The sequence below is a fragment of the Dipodomys ordii genome, unplaced genomic scaffold (assembly GCF_000151885.1).
Source record: "Dipodomys ordii isolate 6190 unplaced genomic scaffold, Dord_2.0 Scaffold5, whole genome shotgun sequence".
Classification (NCBI taxonomy): Eukaryota; Metazoa; Chordata; class Mammalia; order Rodentia; family Heteromyidae; genus Dipodomys; species Dipodomys ordii.
Genome location: NW_012267221.1, coordinates 27,326,786 through 27,345,635, shown reverse-complemented (window position 1 = coordinate 27,345,635; position 18,850 = coordinate 27,326,786). Strand labels below are relative to the sequence as shown.

The window sequence follows — 18,850 nt, the reverse complement described above, 5'->3', positions numbered from 1 at the left end:
AAAAAAAAAAAGAAAACTTGAAGCGGAACTGTGGCTCAACTGGTAGAGTGCTCCCTTTGAGCTGACGAGCACAGGGACAGTGTCCAAGCCCAAAGTTCAAGCTCCACGACCAACAATAAATAAATAAATACATAATTTTTACTTGAGTTTTATTAAAAAAAAACCTTCTTTGAATGTATTTCTTTTTTCTGGCTTCTGGAAGCAATAGAAATAACAGGCTGACTCCTTACTCTGCCTAAAACTTTCCATTCATTCTCAGGATGAATAAATGAGGAAAGCAGGGCTTAAGAAATTTATGAAATAGACTTGTTTGGGTTTCCAAGCCAAATTAAGGCCCATGTGACTAATACTTCCATCACTCCTTGCCCATGATTTACTAATACATCAACCAAAAAAAGCGATATATTGTTTTCTAAAGCATAGTACATTTCTAATGGAAGAAAATTCAAATTTATAGAGGTTCTTAACCTGAAACTCATGAATGGGTTCAGCATAGTTCTCAAAACTCAGAAATAATATGAAGAGTGTTGGGTAGATAAGCATTCTATCTCCCTAGGTACAGATATTCTGCAGCTCTCACCAAATTATCAAAGGTCTAAAAGAAAAAAGAAAGACAGCCTTGGGTGTTTGGTTCTTAAAGGATTGTTATCAGTGCACATTAAATTTATCTGATTTGGGGAAGGGAAGGGGAAACACAGAAACCCTGGGACAAAGGGTGAACCAAATCTACAGCAACTCTACTAGACACTATGTTGGAAATGAGCTTTACAACTTGGGGGACAGTGAGAAGTAGAGGAAGGGAAGGAAAGCAGAAAAAAAAAAGAGGGAAGTATACTGTTGGAAAAGAAATATAGTCATTACCTTACTGTAAACCATCTGCACATCAACTTTACAATAGAATTAAGTTTAAAAAATCCCTGAGTACAGTAGCTGTCTAACGTTTAATGTAATGAGATCACAGAGCCTTAGATCTCAATGGGCGTAATACTGTGCACTTTTACCACACCATTTTGCTTTCACTTGATTTTGTGTGTATGTGTGTGTGTGTGTATGCACACACACATGTGCACGCCAGCCCTGAGGTTTGAACTCAGGGCCTGGATATTGTTTTGCTCAAGGCTAGCATTCTACTTTTTGAGCCACAGCTCCACTTTTGGCCTTTTGGTGTCTAGTTAGAGATAAGAATCTCACAGACTTTCCTGTCCAGACTGGCTTCAAACTGTGATCCTCAGATCTCAGCCTCCAGAGTAGCTAGGATTACAGGCCTGAGCCACCGATATCTTGTTATCACTTGGTAACTTTACCAATACATAATTCCCCAAGACTTTTCAGCCACTTCTTCAAGTCATCATTTTGATTCTGACCTTTGTTGACATATTGGGAAGAAAGATTAGGCAAGGTTATAATTTACATTTTATCAAGAAAAATAAAGTTGAGAAGTATGGTACAAAGGTATTCGGCAATAATGGAAAGTACAATTTTGTCACTTTTGCTTTGCAACTTTAACAATTCATAAATCTATGTCAAGTTTGTTCAAATTCTTACAGTGACTATGAATAGCACATGTCCTGTTTTTTGGAGGAGTTTTCTGTCACAACAACCAAACTCCTATGAAGTTTAGCTACGTTATAGGTTGGCTTAAGTTAAAAATGTTCTATGCTAGGTACCATAGTTCAAACCTGCAATCTTAGATACTCAGGAGGCTGAGATCTGAGGCTAGCCATATGAAGCCCATCCAGTAACTACCAAAAAGCCAGAAGTGGAGTTGTGTGATTCAAGTAGTAGAGTGCCAGCCAAGAATGAAAAAACCCAGGGACAGTGCCTAGGCCCCAAGTTCAAGGCCTAGTACCTGTACAAAAAATATTCCTGATTTAACCATCTAATAATTTTTTGGTAGTTTCTCAAAAATAATTAAAAGTAGAACTGTGATATGAGAAAACAATTCTACTTTTAGGTATATAACTACACCCCCACCCTGGCAAAAAAAAAATAAAAAGAAACCTGACACAGAGGCTGTAATATTGTACACTCATATTTGGAGCAGTGAGCAACCTAAGTATTCACCAATCCTGATGGACTAAGCAAGTGTTTATAGTCATCTAATGGAGTATTATCTAACCTTTAAAAGAAAGAAAATTATGCAGGTAGAGCGATCACACTTGGGAGAGTAATGCAGCAGGGCTGTCAGTTTGAAAGCCATTCTGGACTACATAAAGAGATCCTATCTAAAAAGAAAAAAGGTAATAAAAAGAAAATTATGGTACACAAGACAACGTGGACAAACCTTGAAGACATAATTGCTAAGTGAAATAAGCCATACACAAAAGGACAAATACTAAATGATATCACTTGTCTCAGTACACAGAGTAGTGAAATCTGTACAAAAAGTAGAATGGGGGTTATCAGAATCTGTGTGATGGAGAAAGCAGAGTTTGTAATTAATGGACATGGAGTTTCAACTTAGAAGATGAGAAAGTCCTGCATGGTGAATGTAAATTCACTTAACACCACAGTATTGTAATACTTTTATAAAAGTTATAATGATACAACACATACTCACATATCTAAAATGACAATGAATATTTCAGAACTGTCATCTCTAATGATATATATATATATATATATATATATTTAAGTAGTTGTACAAAAGAGTTGACATTTAACAAAGCAGTTTATGAATATAAGATTTTATGATCAAGGTCTCTCTTTCAACATTCCTCCCAACCACTCCTTCCCTCACTTTTCTTAATATTCTAGGACATACATTGAATTCTTGAAGGCATTCTCCTCACTTTCTCCTCTTCATTCATCTGCCCCTCTCTCCTTGGCCCTACACCACTCATTTCAAGTACATGTTTATTTTGCTGAACTTGGATTTTTTCAAACTCAGTTATCCCCTGAATCTATTGTATTTCAGATAAAACATTTGTATATACTTGTATACCACCCAACATACTTCTTTTTTTTAACTTTTAGGTATATTTTATTTAACTACAAATACCCAAAACATCATTTTACTGTATTCAATATGAACATTCATTTTGTGCTCTTCTTCATATTTCTTGAGTACATTTTGTGCATATGAAACATCTGAATTTGGATTAACAGTATTTTCAGTATGCACAGATCAGATGCTGTCAGTAACAGATAAGTATCTCTGTAATTTGCTACGGCTGTATGACAACATACCACAAACTGAATGGCATTTCTCACTGAAAGCTAGAAGTCCAAAAACAAAGAGTCTGCAAGTTTGGTGTCTCCTGAGGTCTCTCTCCTTCGTTTATAGATGGATTGTGATCTTTCCCCTGTGCAGATAACTGGTATCTCTTTGTAGGTCCAATTTTCTTCTTTCTTAAGTTAATCTTTAATTGACAAATATCTTTAATTGGGTCATGCATGACCCAATAGCATATATATATGGAATGGCTAAATTGGGATACTTAACATAGGAATTGTCCCCACTATCTTTGGAGTAAGGATACTTAAAAGTCTACTCTCAGTAATTTTCAAGAATATAATACACTGTTAATAACTTTTAGCCATCACTCTGCTACTTAATAGTTCTCTTGAACTTAATTCTCCCATGTAACAAATTTTATATCATTCCAACATACTTCTTACATGTTTATAAATTAATTCTAGTTTGTAATGACATCTATAACATGCAGGCACTGATGTTATACGGCTTTGTGGTCAGGTTTAATCTTCTGTATGCCATCTTCCCTAGTCTATTATAACTGTCACTCTAGTTTGAAGTCTTCCCATGCTTTCACATAAACGGTTACTGAACATGCAATACACTTTATTTGGCTTGATTCTACAATATACTTTCTGGTGGGGACTATATCCTTTTGTCATTGTAGTCATTATGTTATGACACACACACACACACACATACATACACACACACACAAATCACTCAATGTTTGCTGAGCTTGTCACTTTAGTTAGACTTCAGTCCCTCCATTACACCCATTAAGCACAGCTGATTGTGCTCACTGGCTGCCCGCAGATAGCTACTCTCAGGTCACTTCTTTGAATTTACTGTATTCTGTTCAAGATAACTCAAAATAATAGAAAGGATTTGTCATTACAGTTTCTTATCTACTCAGAAGCCACTGGAGAGAAGACTGTACAAAGTTCAACACTCCCAAGAGAAAACTTCTTGGTCTTTCTAAAAAAGACTTACCAGACTGCTAATGGTACTCTAGGGGCCTGGGACCTTATTAAGTTCTGTTCTCTTTGGGACCTGGTTGTGCATTAAGAATATTCTTTCAAAACATGGATGATAGGTTGGCCTGGTCACACAGAAACTATGGCACCTGCTAGGTATTAATTTATCATCATGTAATCTAATTACAGACATTTTACAGTCATAATTTTGAAAAACTGCTGGCCCTATAGATCAGCAAGTTTATACACTGTTATGCACATATCAAGATACCCACAATTCTAGTCATGCTGAGCATTCAGAATGAGGGAGGGTTTCAACTGTTGCTCATCTGTTATTAAAGGAGGGAAGGAAGATTGGCATAATTGTGAATTGACTGCCAGACTCCAACTTCTCCAGCTTTGTGAACCCATTTAACTGGAGGGTGCCTACATGTAGTGAAAAGCTGGAGCCACTTACATGAGCTCACCACTCAACTATGTTTATCTCTCTTAGGCTCAGACTTCTGATGTATTTATCCCTTTGAGAATTTGAAATCTCCATAAGTGTGCTACCAAAAGTCTGCCATACACCACTCTATATATCTTCTTACTTTTATACTGAAACAAAAAAACAAACAAAACCTCATGATGATGGGTGCTGGTGGCACATGCCTGTAATCTTAAATACTCAGGAGGCTGAGATCTGAAGTTCAAAGCCAGCCTGAGCAGAAAAGTCCATGAGACTCTTATCTCCAATTCACCACTCATAGAAGCCAGAAGTGGGGGTATAGCTGAAGTGGTAGAAGGCCAGCCTTGAGTGCAAAAAATAGCCAAATAAGAGTTCAAGCTCTAGTTCTGGCCCCTAAAACATCACATAGCTTTTGAAACCCATCTCAAATCTTTTCCCAAGTATGAAACTAGAAGCAATTTACTTAATCTCTTTATATCAGTTGCCTCATCTATAAAATAGGAAAAACTCTGCTTCAGGGAGTTTTGAGAAATAAGTGAAACAATCTGTGAAAATGCTTATTACTACTCTGTACCCTCACCCCTCTTGTAAGTCCATCTTTCAAACTGCTCAGTGAGGGGCCCAGTCTCAAGGACATGATGTGTATTTTTCCTCCCCGTCCCTTGCCCCTTCCTTTTCTTCTTCCTCTTCTTTCTCATCCTCTTATTCTCTTTGAATAGTGGTACAAAGGTATATACAGTCCCTCTTGATCACAGTCACCACATCCACCACAATATCTTTTTTTTTTTTTTAGCACTGACTTCCTGTGTAAGCACTTAGGATATTATCTTTAAAAAATCAAACTTTGAGACTGATCTAATCTATAATGTTATTTCATACAAATCTATTATGAGAATGGATGCTAATTTTCTATAGAAGCATAATGAGCACTGGAGTAGATACGCCATTTTTTAAAACCTACAAAAGTAGAAACAAATGTATACATTTAAATATTGTTAAACAACTTTTGTCACATATTTTAATTAAAAATAAAGTCCACACATCAACACAAGCAAGACAATTATTGCTGGACACTGATGGCTCTGCTTGTCATCCTATCAGGAGGCTGGGATCGGAGGATTGGAGTTTGAAAACAGAAGTGTAAGAAAAGTCTGTGAGATTCTTATCGCTAATTAACCAATGAAAAGCTGGAAGTGGAGCTGTGGCTCATGTGGTAGAGCATCAGCCTTGAATGAAAAAGGCAAAGGAGAGTGTGAGGCCCTGAGTTCAAGACCCAGTAATGGTACACACATACGCGTTCACACACAGATGAGAGATTTATTAAATATCATACTTAAAAATGCTTGAGATATTGATATATCTCAAATTATACTTAGATCCAAATAGTGTCAGACCTGTAGTATATTACAATAAACTTTAAAATAAACTTTAAAAGCTGGGCACCAGTGCCTCACACCTATAATCCTAGCTACTTCGGAAGCTGAGAATAGGAGGATCAATGGGTTCAAGGCCCAGGCAAGGCAGAAAAATTATTGAGACTCCTTTATCAACCCATTTGGATACAATGACCCACATCTGTCATCCACACTAAATGAAAGGATAAGATTGCGATGATTTGTTGTTGGGGGATTTAATTTTTTGAGTTCCAGGTATATCTTAGATATGAGACGCTTGTCCATTGTATGGCTAGTGAAGATCTTTTCCCAATCCATGGGCTTTCTATTGATCTTTTGCCATGCAGAAGCTCTGCAATTTCATGCAATCCCATTTGTCCAACCTTTCTTTGATTTGTTGTGTTTCTGGGTCTCTATTAAGAAAATTTTGGCCTGTGCCAAGGAGACCTAGGGTTTCTCCTATTCCATCCTGTAATGTTTTCAGAGTGTCTACTTTGACTCTGAGGTCTTTGATCCATTTGGATTTGATTCTGGTGCAGGGTGATATATAAGGATTTAGCTTTCGTTTTCTACAAGTGATTAACCAATTTTGCCAGCACCATTTACTGAAGAGGCTGTCTTTCTTCCATTCTATTTTTCTAGCTCCCTTTTCGAAGATTAGATGGCTATATGTCTGTAGGTTCATATCTGGGTTTTCAATTGTATTCCATTGGTCCTGAGGTCTGCTCTTGTGACAGTACAAAGCTGTCTTGATTACTATGGCTTTGTAGTAGAGTTTGAAATTTGGTATTGATACTCCTCCAGCACTGTTCTTTCTGTTAAGGATCATTTTTGCCATTCAGGGTCTTTTATTGTTCCATATGAATTTTTGGATTCCCTCTTCTATTTCCTTGAAGAATGAGGCTGACTTAAAGAGAAACTTCTCTGAAGAGGAAAGAAGGATGGCTAATAGACACATGAAGAAATGCTCAACAATGAAATGTACAAGTCCTAATGTTGAAAAAGGAACTTTACAACTTTGGCTGGGTAGGGCGGGGGGGGGGGGGGGGGGGAAGGAGAAGGATTGGGTGTGGGGGGTGGGGAGGGAAGGGGATGGGAAGGGGAAACAAAGGAGGAGGCAATGATGCTTGATAGGAAATGTTCTCATTATCTTGCTCATGTAACTGTTAACACCTCTGTACAATAAAAAAAAACTTATTTAAAAAAAGATTGCGATGATTGTAGTTTGAGGCCAGCCCAGGCAGAGGAGTTTTCAAAACATCTTCTCAACCCATAGCTGAGTTATAGTGGAATATGCCTGTGATCCTTGCCAATGATGGGAAGCCTAATGTAGACAAATTGTGGCTCAGGTACAAGACCTTCTCCTGAAAATAACCAATGACAAACAAGGCTGGAGGCATGGCTCTATAGTAATGCCATCACTATCTAGCAATGCTTACCAATGCTCAGAGAACAAAGCAATGCACTTACCCTATGTGTGAGATATTGTGTGACATAGCTGAAATAAAAATTGAATCCAAAGTCTAGGACATGATGTCAATGCACATATGATGAATAATAATAATTCTTTGTTTTTCTGAAATATAGCTTGAATAAAGTGCTCAAAAAGATAAAGTGCTCAAAAAGAACATGAACTTCTTGCATAGTCATGTATCTGGAAGGTTTTTTTCCTACCTTTTTCCTGTATTTTCCTATAATTTCTATCTGAAATCCATTTTTAGTTTCTTTTGGATATTTTGTTTTGTCCATGGATGTCCAATTGTTCAAGCATCAACTGTTGAAAAGACCATCTTCCTTTCATTGACTTGCTTTGGAACTTTTATCAAAAATTAGTTGAGCATTAAATAAAAAGGGACAAAAAAACAAATTCTATGTGAGTTTTGTTAGACTGTCAAAATTTAATTGTAACATGAAACCCTTGGGAAATAAAACAGGATTTGTCTAGACCAAAAGCAAGCAATGGGACCAAGGTCTAGAATGAATGAGGTATTGCTCTCAAGCCCTGCCATTCTCCCTGCGGCCCATTCCCGTGTTAGTATGGCTTCTTTGCAAATCTAAGCACCATTGTGGTTCTGTATCCATTTTGGCATATTTCTCTTTTAAAGGTTTTGTTGTGGCACAATTTTAGATTTGTGGGAGAATTTCACAGTTACAAAGCCAATTTCCCATATACCCATCACCTTATCCATGCTTCAGTTTTCACTGGCTTTCTAGAAGCTGTCAAAACAAGGGATTTTAATCTGAAGGTTACAATACTTAGAGTGCCAGTTGGACATAAAAGACATTTGGAAAAAGCTTCAAATGCCAAATCTGTAGTTATTGTTTAAGTGAACTCTACAAGTACCTTCACATTTAGTATTTGGCATAAGAAAGTCCAGCTCTCAGCTCCATGTGTGTCATGTGAGTACCATGTGAGAATATGCACAGGATTCTATCACGACCTACGCAGAGTTTGCATTTCCTCCCCAATGTCAAATCATTTGTGCATTGGCTTTCTGTTTACCTCCAGGGTCCTCACTGTCTTATCTCTGCTCTCACCTATGTAACCCTGAACCAAGAATTGGTGGATATTGAGTACATAGCCTATGGTCTTTGCTGGGAATATGAATGAATAAATGCATGCATGCATGCTTATATAAAGGAGTAAACACTATATATAGAAGGGATGATGTAAGAGACATAGTATCAACTTAGACTCTTAGTTCTAAAGTTTCAAAACTTTAAATGTCTCAATCTACCAACAGCCATACACAGTTGAATTTGGGAGAACTGGTACATTACTCTATCACTTTTATAGTCAGTTATTGAAACAATGTTTAGAATTGTTACTTTGAAAGCCAAATCTTTCAAAGGATTTCAAAGATATGTGTTGTTGGTTCACTGTCCATAGTAGTTCCCTGCATTATTCATTTAATGGACAAAATCAATGAAGTAAAAATTTAAATTACCCTCAAAATTGGGCTAATTTATATAGGGCTTATTCTTCTCTATATTAAAGACTATTTGAAAAAAATCACAAATATTAAACTTTAATGTTCTGGAATGAGATGCTATAAGAAGATAGGCTAAAAGTTTACAAGGCTATAAGGGAATACATGGTGTCCTTCCCTCCCACTGGCCACCTCTGAGATTCAGGTTCAAGAAACTGTCTAGTTGGAGGGAAGAAGAAGGGATGGAGGAAGAGAAAGAAGAAGGGAGAGCAAAGACACCTATTCCACATCTTATACGAACAGTTATATTCTCCTACAGTCAAACAGTATAAAATGTTGTCCAGAAATCAAAGCACTTGATTACTTGATCCACCAAAAGAAAAGAAAGTCATTCAGGGTAAGTGCCCATAAAGTATCCATTTATCAAATGAAAAGTAAGAGGATTTAGATGCTGGGGTACATTCAGGCTCTGTGCTTGACTTGAAGCATTAATCTTTTTCTTTGTGGGCCTGCACCACAACAAAGGATGGACACTAAGAAATGCATTCGATGTGGTACAAACTGATCTACCATCCAGCAAGCACACAAATTCCACTGTCATTCCTGGAACAGCTCCTACCTATGATGTAGTGAGTTGCAAATACCTTAAATTACTTGGCAAACTACAGATTTAACAGGCTGACTCTCACCACCAAGAAACACATCAATATTAATACCAAAAATGGAGTTAAAGGAAAATTCATCTTCTGACTTTATGCATAAATTTTGAAGGACTGAAAGATGGCAATATCACGCCTGTAATCCTAGCTATTCAGGAGGCTGAGATCTGAGGATGGTGGTTCAAAGCAGCCCGGGCAGGAAAAGTCTGTGAAACTCTTATCTCCAATAAACCACCAGAAAACCAGAAGTGGCACTGTAGCTCAAGTGGTAGAGTGCTTGCCCTGAGCTGAAGAGCTGAGGGACAGCGCCCAGGCCCAGAGTTCAAGCCCCACAACCAACAAAAAATAAAAAATAAAAAATTCTTCATTAACTCCATTCTTTATATAAAGCTATAATAATAATGAATGGTTTAAGGCTAAAAATATTTATTTAAGTCTATTTTATATACTTGAAGGATAAAGTAATTTTATAAGGTTAATTTGAACTAAGGTTCTCAATTAAGAGAATACAAACATGAAAATAAATATATAATCAGGTAATATTAAAACTCCAAAAATCAATGTGGAAAAATCCACATGAATTCCTATCCTGTTTTTTTTAAACGCCTAAATCAATGAAAATCTATGGGGATAAGCACGCCTAATGCTCAACAGCAGTTCTTTGTTTTTTGTTTTTGTTTTTTTTGGGTCCCGTCATGGAGCCTGAACTCTGGGCCTGGACGCTGTCCCTCAGCTCTTCAGCTCAAGGCTAGCGCTCTACCACTTGAGCCACAGCACCACTCCTGGCTTTTTTCTTTTTGCTTATGTGGTGCTGAGGAATCGAACCCAGGGCCTCAGGCATGCAAGGCAAGCACTCTACCACTAAGCCACCTTCTCAGTCCCAACCGCAGTTCTTAAAACCCATTTCCTACTAAAAGAAACCAAGGATCCTAGAAATATTAAGTATGAACTACCTGAAAGAAGTTTATGTCAATCTATTATCATATCACAAATGGGATCCAAGAGACTAATAAAACAAGCGTGCTTCTGGGATATTCTGTGTTTTGATCTGAAACTGGTTATATGAATGTGTTTAATATGTCAAAGTTCACTGTGATTACAGTATAATACATTCTCTTTACTATATACATACCCAAAAGCCATCTTAAAGTGGTTTTCCAAGGTCAAAGAAGGTTTTATCTAAGCCTAGAAACATTGACAAAAACTGAAATTAATTAAAACATAACAAATATTAAATTCCATGAAGTTTCAATGATAGACATGAAAAAAGGGAACTCTTCCTAAAGATGTAAAGAAACATCCTCAAGTAAATAACTTGAAAAAAAAAAGTGTGTGTCTGTGGGGGGAGGGGAATATTCCAGATAAGAGACTCAATAACTGAGGGGATCAAGAGTTTGAGCAAATCCTGGGCTACATAATGAGAGCCTGTCTCAAACAAGCAAATGACTCTGAGGCCTAAACTGTTAAAGAAATAGGCACTCTCAGTGAGAGTCTAAATGGGTTGTTTGGAACTTCGGTAAATCATGTGTTTTAGTCGAACACACACACAACACACACACACACAGAGTAAAAGAATGAAGTAAATAGCCACGTGTTTTGTGGTGAGCATGTGAGTTTCCCACATTTAAGTTTAGCTAATACATACAGAGAAGTGCTGTGTCCATGAGGATGCGGAGATTTGAAATGCTTCCATGTTAAAGTACATTACTCACATATAAAAATTTGGTTGAAAGTGGCGCTGTAGCTCAAGTGGTAGAGCACTCGCCTTGAGCTGAAGAGCTGAGGGACAGCGCCCAGGCCCAGAGTTCAAGCCCCACGGCCAACCAAAAAAAAAAAAAATTAAGATATCGGGCTGGGAAGGTGGCTCAGTGGTAGAGTGCTTGCCTTGCATGCCTGAGGCCCTGGGTTCGATTCCTCAGCACCACATAAGCAAAAAGCCGGAAGTGGAGCTGTGGCTCAAGTGGTAGAGCGCTAGCCTTGAGCTGAAGAGCTGAGGGACAGCACCCAGGCCCAGAGTTCAGGTCCCACGACCAGACCAAAAAAAAAATAATTTGGTTGATATCAAATTATCAAGCACATTACCAAATACATTTCAATTCAAAAGATAGAGTGATAGAAAACAGAGAAAGAACTGCAGTGAAAACCCACTGTGAAGTTTTATTGAAGGTTCATCTAAATCTGAGGAAAGTTCTGTACATGGGACAGTGAGGGGCTGGAAAATGGACTTTAAATATCTACAGCTGTGCACTCCAAAAGAAGTCAATCTGATGATAATCAGTTTTACCTCCCCAAAACCAAAACAGCCAATTGGGTTACTACCCCTCAGGTAGATGTTGTGATGATAAAGGGCCTAAGAACTATCCCTAAGCTTTTTCACTCAAGTCTAGCCACTTGAGTCACAGCTCAGTTAACTGGAGATAGGAGTCTCACAGACTTTCCTGCCTGGACTGGCTTCGAATGTGATCCTTCGATCTCAGCCTCCTAAGTAGCTAGGATCACAAGCATGTGCCACCAGTGCACAGCTCAGTACTTTTCTTTGTGTACACATGTGTATATAGTTTCTTGGTTGTAAGCAGGCCTGCTCTTGTGCCAGTACCAATTATGAGGTGAACATCCTTTTTTTAAAAAAATCTTTTTTTTGTTAATTGAAAAGGTAGTGAGCTGAGGAGTTACAGTAATATAGGTAAGGCAATACTACATTTGTTTTTATTCAGTTACCCCATCCCTCTTTATCTTCCACCTACCCCTCCCCACCCTCCTCCCAAGTTGTAATATTCATATCCATCATAGTGTCAAGTGAGTATCAATGTTGCTGTGGTTCATCAATAGTTCTGCTGAAAAAAGAATGAACTATATACAAGGTCTAATGAGAACCTCTTGTTTCAATACTGAACCTCAAACTCTAGTACAAAGCCATACTACTCAAACATCTTGGTACTGGCACAAGAGCAGGCCTGCTCACAACCAAGAAACTATATACACACGTGTACACAAAGAACAGCACCGAGTTGGGCACTGGTGGCACATGCTTGTGATCCTAGCTACTTAGGAGGCTGAGATCGAAGGATCACATTCGAAGCCAGTCCAGGCAGGAAAGTCTGTGAGACTCCTATCTCCAGTTAACTGAGCTGTGACTCAAGTGGCTAGACTTGAGTGAAAAAGCTTAGAGATAGTTCTTAGGCCCTTAGTTCAAGCCCCAGTACAGGCACCAAACAAGAAATACATTCAAACAATTTAAAAAGGTGTGAAGTTTTGGATAACTAGGAGGAGTGTGACGCTGTGAAGACCAAACAGAGTAACAGGTACACCACAGTACCGCCAGTACTACACATTTCAGTTGCATGGGCAAAGAGAATATTGATTTATTATAATTGATTATAAAGCCAAATGCATTTTCAAAGTGTGTTTTTATGCCTGCCCATGTGGAGGACGTATGTATAAAGAAACAAAGTAAAACCATTTAGCCATTTTTAGGTTTAGGTTTTTGTTACTCAAAGCAGGAAGTGTAAAGCTTTATTTTCATATACCACTAGACTGCAGACATGTAATTTTAAAAAGTTAAATATTCTAATTCCTATACTTAAAAAACACAAGAGAACTTTTTTTTTTTTTTTTTGTCGGTTGTGGGCCTTGAACTCTGGGCACCGTCCCTGGGCTTTTCAGCTCAAGGCTAGTGATCTACCACTTGAGCCACAGCACCACTTCTGGTTTTCTGGTGGTTAACTGGAGATAACAGTCTCATGGACTTTCCTGCCCCGGCTGGCTTTGAAATGCGATCCTCAGACCTCAGCCTCCTGAGTAGTGAATATTATAGGTATAAGCCACCACCGCCTAGCAAGTGAACTTGGATTATGGTACATTCTTTTAATATCTGGTACACAAATAGAAGATAGAAGCATAACTTCCCATGACCTGTTAATATGTCACTAATCTGCTATCATTGGGCACTGCCTAATCTAATTCTGCTTTTGATTGTAAGCTTGTGATGTTCAAACTCACCTTGTACCTCAGAGTCAAAGTCTTTTGTGTTAGCTGTCAGGTCAGAGCTGTTTTATACTGGTTTATGCTCAGGTGTCTGCAGTTTTTCTCCTTGGGACAGTCTACCTGGTCTGCTGCCACTGCTAGGCGATCTGGGTAAATTACACAATAGCTCATTAACTTCTTTCTTTTGCTGTTTTCCCAGAAAGATGCAAAACCTGAAAATAAAAGAGAGATTACAGTCATATAATACAACTCCATAGAACTGTCCATGGCCAAACAAATTCTTGCCAATCCAGTTTTGGAAGAGAAAGTTCATGCCGGAAGGTGTCTCAGCTGTTTATTTCGTTGGCTCAATCTTATATAACTGTAAAGAGGGGACCACTGAATTCTTCAGTAGTCCAGTACCGTGGCTTATTATTTTATCAAGAGTCTGGAATGAGAAACTTTCAAATGATACAGCAAATATTTTCCAAGGGAGGTCAAAATACATTTTCTAGCACTAAGTTTAGCCCTCCAGTGAAATGTAAATCTCAAACAGGGCTTTTAGTAGCAGTACACAAGAAGTGATCTCATCATGTGTGCACATTTTGTGTCACATAAATATGTTATTCTGACTGCTCTGCAGACTATTATAGGCTTCTTTCTACAAGAGTAGAAGTGTGGGCTGGGAAGGTGGCTCAGTGGTAGAGTGCTTGCCTTGCATGCCTGAGGCCCTGGGTTTGATTCCTCAGCACCACATAAGCAAAAAGAAAAAAGCCAGAAGTGGCGCTGTGGCTCAAGTGGTAGAGCGCTAGCCTTGAGCTGAAGAGCTGACCCAGGCCCAGAGTTCAGGCCCCACGACCAGACCCAAAAAAAAAAAAGAGTAGAAGTGTTACAAACTCCTAGACAAAACTCCTTAGCCCAGAAAACTGGCTGTTTTCAACATGACATTATTTCTTAGAAATCAAAGTAATAATACAAGAAAATAAGCATGTGCACTTTAAGAAAAAAAAAACATAAGAAATTACCCAAACTAGAGGCAATATTAGCTACTAGTTTAGTTCTACAACTCACGCAATTTATCAAGCTCACTCATTCACAATGTAACTTTAAAAATTACTCTCACATTTGATTATTTTTTCAAATGACCCCCTACCCCAGCACACACTGGGAAAGATTAGGCCTTACTGAAATAGCAAAATGTGTGTGTTCCTAGCACTCTGAGCCTAGATTGCTCTTTCCACTAAAAAGTATTTCTTCCAGGCCCATTAACATATTAAACTTAAAAAATTCTACTGGCATGAGATAATCCCATGCATTTTTGGTTACTCTCTTTATTACTTTAAATATTTGTACAAAAGGTTACAATTCAACACACCAAATTATGTGTACACGGAAGTTAATAAAGTTGAATTGGTAATTATGGTGATGGCATAGAATAACTAAAGTTAGTTTCCATCAAGATTATTTATAATTTTTGTGCTGTTCCTGGGGCTTGAACTCAGGGCTTGGGCACTGTTTTTAAGGTTTACACTCTATCACCTGAGCCAAAGTTCCACTTCCAGCCTTTTTGTTGATTAATTGGAAATCAGAGTCTCCTGGATGGCTTTGAACCACAATTCTTAGACTTCAACCTCCTAAGTAGCTAGGATTACAGGTGTGAGCCACCTATGTCTGGCAAAGATTATTTTTGTAAGCTCAGTATTATATCTTTTTATTCTTTGTACACGATTCAATCTATGACTTTTAATCTCATATAATTAAAAACAAAAGGAACTAATTGTCTCCTAACCACCATTCATGCTCCTCAGAGGAGAGAGCACTGAAGAAAAGGAAAAAGTGTAGCTAGAGTCCCTAATCTGAACTGTAGTTCTTTTTGCACATTTCCACCCCCTTTCCTTTATGTGAGTCATTCTCTACAACTTCCTACCACTGAAAACAAGAAGTAGAAATGTAAAGGAGAATAGAGAATCATGGGAGGCCACTAGAGTTCCCTCTCCTCCCTTCTATTCTTCATACTAGAGGCCCAGGGGAAGAGAAGTCTGCCCACTGAGGAATGTTCCTTGTCCACATCCTACCCATCACACATACTTTGTGTGTCTTCATAGACCATGTAAGTCAGACCTGTGCCCAAGAAGCACTTTTCCACTTCCCTTTTTTTAAACTTATTTCATTAGAAAGCTACACAAAGTAAAACATGGTGGTGCACAGACTTGTAATCCCAATACTCAGGAGGCAGAGGCTGAAGATGGGAGTTCAAGACCAGCCCAGGTGACGTAGCAAGACTCTGTCTCAAAAAAGAAGGAACTAGACAGGGCCCTTGTTTTATCTTACACACAAACTGCAGTCAAGGCAGAAGTCCAAAGGTGATCAGCTTATAAAGTTCAAGCCAGATTACTCTTTGTGACAACACGTGTTGAAGATTAATTCTGAAAGCTCAAGAAATGAATTTACAGAAGAGAAGAGGTTGTTTTGTTCTTACAGCATGAACAATGCTGATGCTCTTTTTTTTTTACAGTATATCTGGTTTTGATCATGACACACTGACAAAAGGAACTACAATTTCACTTTATCCTCTGAAAAGCAAAAAAGATGGGGGGGGCTCATTTAAGACAACAATAAACTAGAAGCTAAAAAGGCAGGAAAGATTGATTTCAATAGTCTCCCACACCAAACAACACTCAAGCAGGAATCTCTGGAAAGTTTCAATCAGTAGAGTGACTTGGCAATGGTTCCTCTGGAATGTCTCATTCAGGAAGCAAATGATCCATTATCACTGCAATAGAAATTTCCCTCTAAGTCCTATGACTAATCCTCCCACAGCCTGAATTTTGCCCACCATACAGCATGTTCTCACTTAGTGCGTTCTCCCCATGTTCCCCTCCTCTCCTATTCCAGCCCATCAGACACTGGGATGAATTCTATCCCAGGCTGTGCCTCATCGCTATTAACTAAATGCATGGAATGCAAAATAAAGACAAGACAAAGCCAGCTCTACTGCTCTATCAAATGAAGTCTCTTAAAACAATAAAGACAACTAAAATAACCAAAGAGAATTTGCACAAAGTTAGTCATCTACTTAGCGAAGCCTATTTCACAATAAAAAAACAAGCAAGGAAAACATGCCAAACTGTTCTCTGTGTGTGTGTTCGTATACAATGATTTTATTTCCATACAGAAGGAATGATCTCAATACTTTAGGCTACGATTAAATATCTTGTCATACTTTTTTAGTGAACAGTAGTCCAAGACACAACTTGTTCACTATTATGCCCGTTTTGCATATTGTTACCACTAAAGTTTATAGGCTGAACAAAACCACTGTGTTCTTTCATTGGTAACAGTGGTTTTTGTTAGGTTTATTTTTTTTATGATAATGGAGTTTAATTTTGGGGCCTTAAACTTGCCAGGCAAGTAAGTGCTACCACTAGAACCATGCCTTCAGCCCTTTCTGTTTTAGTTTATTGTTCAGGTAAGATCTTCTATTTTGCCAAGGGTCAGCCTCAGACTGTGATCCTCCTAGTTCTGTCTTCCAAGTAGTTTTGTTTTGTATTTGTTCACACACACACACACACACACACACACACACACACACACACACACATTTTTGCCTCAACCTACAATCTTCCTGTCTCCACCTCTCACTTACCTGGGATTACATGACTGTGGCACTATGCCCAGACTAGCAGCAGTATCTTGACTAGAAATTTATTACTCCCTATCCTGTGAGAATCCTAAGTATGTTGAGGATTTCTTCTACACTGTATCTAAATCCTTAGAGGATATATTTTAGTGCTACAGCACAGTAAATTTCTATGGAAGCAGGCTGTATTAGCTGAAGATAACAAATACAAGCTCCAGTCAGGGCTACCTAACAACTGCTGTGACTTTCTTGAAATCTAACTGATCTCATCAGAGAAGTTAAGATTCACCATCTAAAATAACACATCAAAGTTTTCATATCTGCCATTAAATGCTACTTGATTGATACAAATACATAATTATTACAATAAACATCAAAAGCTCAGAATAAAGCAGACCTTTAAGTGTAATAAAGCTTCTTCCATTAGCCACAGATAAAAGGGTAAAAAACAGTGAATAGTATATTTTTAAGTTACAAAAGTAGGAAATATGCTGTGGATATCCCCAGCATGAAATATGAGTTCTAGCTTAGAATTTGTAGCTTGGTAAGAAAGTAGATCAGAAGTTGTTCACAAAGTAGGCAGAGTGAGAAAGGTATGAACATCAAGAGCTGGGAAAGGGTAGTCTGTAGGTATACTACTCAGAACTTAAAGTACAAAAAAGGGGGAATGATGAAAGGGATTGCACAGAGGTGTTCTGGAACTATGGAATGTCTTTAATGCATTTCGCCATGTGAGCTTTTCAGAACAGGTGTCCCATGATCACACGTTAGGGAGGCAGAGAACTAACTGCAGAATAAAGGAGGGGATTAACAAGAGCCAGCTTCTAAAGACCACATAAGCAGCCCTGAGGGGAGGGGTAGCTACCTGGGAACTTGGGCATCTGGAAGGAGAAAGGAAGAACTTACATTTGACAGGTAGATTGGAGCTGTACAGCCTCACTGATTTCTTCTCTTGTCAAAATAATCAGTGGGTAATGGAACACATTCTTCTTTATTTTCTGAAACATGATCCAGGGAAAATAAGAGAGAATTGTCCCTCAGTATCTATTTTATTTATTTATTCCAGAAACACAACCTCCAATACCAAAATCTAAAAGTGCTCAAGTCCCTCCTCTAAATTAACATAGTAATTACATAAAATCTAGGTACTCCCTCTCATATAGTTTCAATTATGTCTAGATGATTTTTAATACTCAATACAATGAAAAGACTATGTGAATAACATACTGAATTATTTATGGAATAATGACAAGAAAAAAATCTGTCAGTTTGTTTTTTTCTCCCACTCCTTGGCTGGTTGAATCTGCAGATCTGGAATTCAAGGATAAATCCAGGTGGGCTGACTATAGAAACCACACTAGTATACTTAAAATAACTTACTGAACACAAAACATATGTTTTTCAAGCTGTTATATTTCCACAATCTAGCCAATTTTCTCAGATTTTTTTGTTTGCATCTAACTTAGCTGGAGCTGATGCATATTCTCTGATGGTGGGAAAATATTTCTCCAAAGTCCAAGCACAGGAAAGACCTGGCAACTACTAAGCATTACAATGATTTTTTTTCTTTTCACATTACTCTTCAAAACATTCACATAACTGATTCTGCAGGTAAGAATTCTGCTGACAGACTACTTAAATGA

The 18,850-nt window shown here is 38.0% G+C and overlaps 1 protein-coding gene across 5 annotated transcripts in view; it reads right to left on the bottom strand.

Annotated features, from left to right (window-relative positions):
• Osbpl6 (oxysterol binding protein-like 6) overlaps window positions 1–18,202 on the bottom strand; it is a 109,276-nt gene extending 91,074 nt beyond the window's left edge. For 4 of the 5 annotated variants that reach the window (XM_013029992.1, XM_013030011.1, XM_013030020.1 and 1 more), the window contains exons 1-2: window positions 18,114–18,202; window positions 13,604–13,800 (exon numbers count right to left, since the gene is read on the bottom strand). The gene's annotated coding sequence lies outside the window, so the exon portion shown is untranslated. Of the gene's footprint in view, window positions 1–10,736; window positions 10,753–13,603; window positions 13,801–18,113 lie in introns of those variants that run through there. The other variant, XM_013030002.1, reaches the window with a different exon arrangement.
• Between the last annotated feature and the right edge of the window lie 648 nt (window positions 18,203–18,850).